This window comes from Strix aluco, chromosome 8 (assembly GCF_031877795.1).
Source record: "Strix aluco isolate bStrAlu1 chromosome 8, bStrAlu1.hap1, whole genome shotgun sequence".
Lineage (NCBI taxonomy): Eukaryota > Metazoa > Chordata > Aves > Strigiformes > Strigidae > Strix > Strix aluco.
In genome coordinates this window covers 10,870,005-10,876,885 of record NC_133938.1, presented here as the reverse complement: position 1 = coordinate 10,876,885, position 6,881 = coordinate 10,870,005, and positions in this window count along the sequence as shown.

Genomic DNA, 6,881 nt, shown 5'->3' with positions numbered 1-6,881 from the left:
TTCCTCCTTTTTTGGGGCCTTTTGATAATCAGAAGAAATGGTGTGTAGCGCAGGAGTGCTGGGCTGCCTTGTGAGTGAGGGGCTGCCCTCGCTGGGGGAAAAGGGTTGCCCCACAGGAGGTTTTGCAGCAGCATCCTTCAGTGTCAGGCTGAGCGAGGGGCACATCCCCAGGGCTGCGAGGGTTTGTGCTTTCCCGGTGAACTGCATGATGCCCCTGTGAGCTTATGGCTCTTACTTCACATGGGTTTAGGCGAGATCAGACTGGCCCAGGCTGTTTCCCCACAGCCAGGCTGCCAGAATAGCAACATGTGCGATTTTGGACCCCAGCCCAGGCACTGGTGCAGCTAAAAGGGGAACCAGGTTCCAAGGTGTGGATTCCCACTCAATTCAGAGAGAGGCTGGACTGGGAAAACTGTCACTGGGCCAGTGATGCCCAATAATACCTGCCCTGTGTGAGGACGAATTTATTCTGCTTTTGTGTGCATTATAAAAAGATTTCAAAGTATTTTGCTTCAAATTGGGGCTTTTCTGACAGAACAAGGCGCTCTCAGGGCATTGCTCCTCTGCCCCTTCCTGGGGACTTTTCACCTCTGGCCTTGTCTGGCACGGTGGGGTTGGCAGCCACCCATGTCCTGCAGCCGTGGGGCTGTCCCCATCCTCGCGCAGCCGCTGCCTGGACCTCAGGGTCTGCCCTGATGGCAGCAGCAGCTCCAGGCCCCCAGACCCTGCGGGCTTTGCAGCCTGGGGGCTGGTTTGCCCTCAGTGCCGAGGCAGCAGCAGCCCCTGGGGATAGGGGACACACTGGGGAGGGGGTTGTAGCCACCTTTGGGTGCCTGGTGCAAGTGGCAGGGTGCTGCCCAGCCGCCCCCCAAGACGTGGTACAAGAGCCAGCAGCAGAAAGAGGCTTTGGGGATTTGTGTGGGGGATTGGCACCTCAACTGACTCTGCAGGCAGGAGGCTTCAGCAGGCAGGGTTGAGGCAGGGCAGCGAGACCAAACCATGGCTACACAGCACAGAGCCCCTGCCCAAACCCCGCAGGGCCAGGGCAGAGCCAGTGGGGACAGCAGTGGGAGCGTGGGGACGGTGCATGGCAGTGTCCCTGGCAGCTGGTGGTCCACGGTGCCTCTGACACAGCAGGGAGCGGGGCCAGGTCAGCCTCGCCTGTGGGTGCTTTTGCCTGGAATTTGTCCCAGGGATGTCACATGTGTCACCTTGGGACTTGTCCCTGCTTGGACATGTTCAGCTCACCAGGTTTAAAACCCACCCTAAAACCCACGGCCTCCCTCCCCTCTGGAGAGCCATGGAGCAGGGACCAGGGATGTGCTGCGAATTGCCGAGGGTATTTACCGTGGCTGGTTGCTCCTCCATCCCTCCTGCTGCCCATCCTCGGGACATGAGGGTCCCCTTCAGTGGGACGGCCTGTCTGGAGCTTTCCAGCCAGGAAAGCTGGGTTGCAGGGGCAAAATGAGGGGTTTTGGTGCATCAGAGGGATGCTGTGAGCCCTGAGGGTGACACCCAGGTGGGCACAGCAAGGAATGGGACTTGAGAGGGACCCAGGGCATCTCCTGTGTTGTGACCCCAAATGTCACTGCCTGTGCCCGGCATGGAGCCAGGATATGCACCGAGTGCGGGGGGGCTGAGATTTGGGGTGATGTGCCACAGGATTTAACCCTTCGTGTCTGGCTCTGTCCTGCACAACCTCATTCCCCCTGACCATGGAAGCCCTCAGGGCTGGCCCACAGCCACCCACCTCTCTCCTGCCTCCATCACGTGCCAGTGGGCTTTATATTTTAAACGCTGATTAGGGCTGACCTCATATTTCAGAGCTTACTTCATAGTCACTAATGAGGGATTAGGAATGTTAAGCTAATTAGCAATCAGCAAATGAGGGCTCAGTCAGTCTTCTCAGCCTGACATGCTGTCAATGAACAAGTTATTTGATGATTATCGTAAACCCGCTCAAACGGGCTGGCTAATTCTGATGGGCAGCAGGGAACCGGGGTGAGCTGCAGCCAAGGCGATGGGAGCCCATGGCCCCGCACGGCCCTGGCTGCTCTCCTCAGACTTGAGGGTGCGGGGCACCTGCTCCTTGAGTCAAGGGATTTAAACAAATAAACAAATTGGGGTTTTTTCCCAGCTGAAATTTGTTGATAGTCCAACCTGCCCAACCTCACTGCTCTGGGACAGTCTTTACCTTAGATAGGCCACCTAAGGAGGAATTTGGCCACCTCTGGATGCTGCTTGGCTCTGCGGTGGTCAGGAATCCCATGGCAGCATCAGAGCTTGGAGCTGGTGATGAGCCCTGGGGACATATTAGTCTTTGAGCTTGGCTCATGGTGGGGGTTGCAGCTGTGTTTTGGGGTGCTGCCCCATAACAGATTCCCCCCCCGCCCCCCAGCTTCATCCAGGACCAACCCTGCGGGGGTGGGGCTGGGAGCTGATGGAATTGGGGTGGCAGGACTGCCAGCATCAGCCTGACACGGCAGCCCTTTGAAGGGGAAGGAAGATGCTTGCTCGCCATCACCTCTTTATTTTGTGTTAGTGCTGGATCCTGCCTTGTACTTACAGCTGGGCCTGGGCAACCTGCACAGCTGGGGAGAAACTGCTGCATTTTTTGCTTGCATGGTGGAAATAGAAGAGGGACCAGGGGAAATAATGCGTGTTCCTCAGCTTGGGAGGCAAGACCTGCTGCGGGCAGCAGTCCTGCCCGCATGCTTGCCCTGCCCCAAAAACACCCTCCTGCAAAACCTCCGTACTGCTGGGAAGCCTCCTCCAGGGCCAGCCGGAGCAGCTCGTCGGCTTTCGGCTGGGTTTCAACTCCCTGGGTCGTTAATTATCCTGTTATTTTCATTTACTCCCCCGCCCCACCCTCTTCTCCAGCAGGGAAGCACGGCAGCCAGGAGGCGTGGGAGGTAAGCTTAGCAGAGACCTGATCAATAATTCACACTGGAAAGGGGAAAAAAAACCCCCAAAACCAAAATATCAAATCCCAGGGCACTTGTGGAAATGTAGTGGAGGGGGAAATGAATGGGGCTAACTGACTGTTCTGGCCTAGGAATGCACAAAGGTTGTGGGGCTGTTGGGCTCTGTTTTAGCTGCTATTTCTCCATCCTTTCCAGTGTATTTAAAACCCACAGAAATCCAGCTCCACACCTGTTGATGGCCCATGGGGACAGAGGCTCAGTCATGTGCCCGGACATGCTCCTGCTCTGCCAAGGGGCAGCAGGCGAACAGGGAAGAGATGGGGACCGGTGGCATTGCTGCCAGGACAGTGCCACTGTGGAGGAACGGGTCTCTGAGGATGGGAGAGTTGCGTCCTCCCTGGCCACATCAGTGCTTTATGCTGGGTGATGCCAAAAAGGGCTGTTTTCAAACCTGGATATGGGTGTCAGGGTGGTGGCAAAGGCTCATGGATGGATCCAGGGCAAGGACTGGGCAGAGATCTCCTATTGCTCCCTGAAACCCATTTCCCTGCCTTTTTGGGAAAAAAAAGCAGCTGGAGGGGACAGAAGTTTCCTTCCTACAGGGGTTCAACACTGGCTGGGACCTGGGGCCATGGCCCCCCCTGCCCCTCCAGCCCTCGATGGGGAGCATTGGCTGGGGATGGATCCATCCTGCCCTGCGGCCGTGCCCTTCCCCGTGTGCCACCCCAGCTTGGCAGCCTGAGAGCTAAAAATAAGCGAAATGCAGGGGATAACCAAGTACCTAAATATATCCCTTCTTTAATTAGCACCAGGCGACTGCCTCGCAGTCACGTCCGTCTGCCCACTAATCCCACTAAGCTGTGCCCACGTCAGAGGGCTCCCCCGAACAGCCTCCCCCGAGCTCTGGCCACGGGAGCACCCTGGCCGCCGGCCGGCTTATTTGCACTGGCCCTAATCGGGGCCTCGGCGTGACGGCGGGCTGCTGGGGATGGCCCAGCATGGGTGGGAGGGCTGCGTGAGTGACGTGCGGGTTAAATCGTTGTGGAGGGTTCAGCAATGAGGTGGGGAGCATCAGTCCTCCTGGTCCTGAGATTGCAAGATGGGGGACTGGGTGCTGTGTGCCGGGGATAATGATGCCCCAGGACAGGGGCACCCACAAGCTGCTACATTTTCCTGTGCAACTCATCCCTCCTCCCCTTTCCGTCTCTGGTCTGAAATACCTGTGGTTTCCTTGGGCCGGGGCTGGCTCTCCGGCACTGGGATCCTCTCCCACATCATTGCCCGGGGAGCTCTTATGTGTAGGGCTGTCACTGAGTTCAATGGGGTCAGGCCCGGGAGAGCATCCTGCTCCCCCAGATCTCATGTGGGAGCATCCCTGGCTCTCCCCTGGGGCAGCGGGTCTATTGACCTATCTATTACCTAGATTTCTCTATTTACCTTTACCTATCACAGCTTCATCAGGCTCTGTGGTCCTTCAATGGAGTGATTTGGTGAAAGCCTGAGTTATGCTCTGACTCTGGCTGCTGGTTTTAGCACCCTCTTGCATTTCAAATACATACATATAAATATATATATTTCTGGTTTTCCCCTTTGCAAGGACACTGGGTGCCAGCAGAGAGGTGTGCAGGGGAGGATGGCTAAACCCATGGGCCTGGTGGCTGCAAACTCCTCTCTGGTCAGCAGCTGGCTCTTCCCCTTTACTAAAAGGCCAGATTCCCCCCAAAGCTGGGTCCTGGGAGGCTCTGCAAGCAACACAATGCGGGGCAGCATCCTGGAGGCATTTTCCTTCAAAGTGTATGACCAAGCCACCCCCGCTGATGTCAGCAAGGACACAGGTCTCGCCGGGCTGGGAATAAGTCTGGGCTTTGCCCTGGCAACCCCTGTTAATCCTGGAGGAGAATGTCTCCGGGAAAGGTGCTGCCCTCCCAGGTCACTAAATGAGCCCACGTCGCTGCCTTTAATCTCCCAGCTTGAGCCCAGTCCCTGGGACTGAGCCAGGAGCTAACCCTCTAAGCTGGCTCTTTTCTCCAGCATCTGTCTCCTCGCTGGGCTCCTGAGCTCGTGGCCTCTCTGGGGCCAGATCCTGACACCTCAGGCACAACCCAGGGGATGTGCATATCTTCTCCCTGTCCCTGCCTCCGCTTCCCCTTAGTGGTGCAGTCCCAGTGGGGTGCTGTACCCCCAATCTCCTCGCTATGCTGGATGCAGGATGCTCCCCCGGGGCTGCTGGACTGTCTGGGGAAGGGAGCCATGCTGGGGGTGGGCAGAGCTCCACATCTGCTGCAGATGTTTGCCAGGCCTCTTGGTGGGACACACAGTGCCCTGGATCATTGTCCTGGGGTTTGCCCCATGGGGAGGGTCTCAGTCACCCGTGGTGGTGCTGGGCTGAGACCGGACAGCACAGGGGTGGCTGCACTGCTCTGCAGCAACCACTTTGTCAAGTGGAAAGTTTTTCAGCCAGACTATAAAATTTCATGTAGTCCTTTCCTCTGCTTGCGTCTATGGGAAAGCCCTGGGTGGTGAGAAATTGTGGTGTTTGGATTTTCCTGGGCAGAAGGAAGAAGGAACAAAATGAGCCCAGGGATGCTGCTGGCTGCAAATCCCCGACCCTTCCCAGGAGTCAGGTGCCACAGCCAGCCCTCGACCCAACTCTCGGTGCCACCTGCTCAGATGCCTTTTTCTTGAAGTGCAGCACCAAGGGCTATTATGCTGCCCTCCAGCCTCTGCTGCTTCTGCACTGCACCCTCACATGGTTTTGGGTCCAGCTCGTGGGTGGCAGCTGCCAAAAAGGTTGTGCTGATCCTGGCATCTCTCCGAAGTGCCAGGGGTGGCTCTGGGGAAGGGCTGCCTCTGCCCCACCCCGTCCCAGTTACTGATGGGGGAGAGAAGCCACTTTGCAGGGAGCAGGGCTGGGGTATGGACCCATCTTTGCTTCCAGCAGGGAAGGGGAAAGGAAGAATCCAGGGCCCTGAAAAAAATGGATGTTGCAGGAGTTCATGAATAAAAATTGCAGGAGCAGCATTCCCGGGAGGAGGCAGCTTCCAGGGATTGCCATCCATGTGCATCGTTGTTCTGGTGCAAGCCCAGAGCTGAGCTGCTGCTGGGGCTTCATTCTGTGCTCCTTCATCTCCTGACCCTGCTCCCTCCCAGCTCTGGTGCCGGGGCAGCACCTTTCCCTGACCCTCGGCTGTGATTTTTGGCTTTACAGGCCGACACCTGAAGCAGGACCTCACCAGGGCTGGCGCTCCCTGGCCCTGACTCCTGCTCACCGCACCGCTGGCTCTGCTGAGGATGTTTGAACAGTTTCAGTCAGTCCCCAAGAAAAACAGACTGAAGCAGAGCGCGGGCGCCTTCTGCAAACAGGGCGGCATTAAAAGTCCATTTCCTCCCCATCCCCAGCCTCTCATCCTCCAATGGCTGCAGCTGCTTTGCTGGAATTGAAAAAGAGAAGATTAAAATGGGTTTTTAACGGTTTCCAGCCCCAGGTTTGCTGCTGTGCCACCCCGGGCAGCTTCCCTGCTCAGCTGCTCACCAGTCATTGTAAAAGCGAATGGGCTCCTGTTGCCTCCCTCCTGCCCTCACCCGTCCTTATAGAAGTTGATGCAGATGCTGGAGCCAGCTCATTAATTTTGAAGCTGTTGTTAATTAGGGTGCTCCTTAACCCCGCTGGTGCCTTTGGGTTTGCCCACGAGGCTGTTTGGGGATGCATGTTCCTGTGGGGGGGGAGGCTGCTCGTCCGGGGTGGGGGGACCACGCTGCTCCCCAGCACTGCCTACTTTCTCTATTTCTCTATTATAAAGATGAGGATATTAAGAGGATGAGGAGAGGAGCAGGGTCCCCTTGTGCCCCCCCCACCATTGTCCTCCCAGCCTCTACATTTCCACTTGCTGTCTTTCCCAGTTGCTTTAGCCACGAAGTGCTTTGGGCCAGGAGGAATTTCCCCTCCTTACCTCTTTC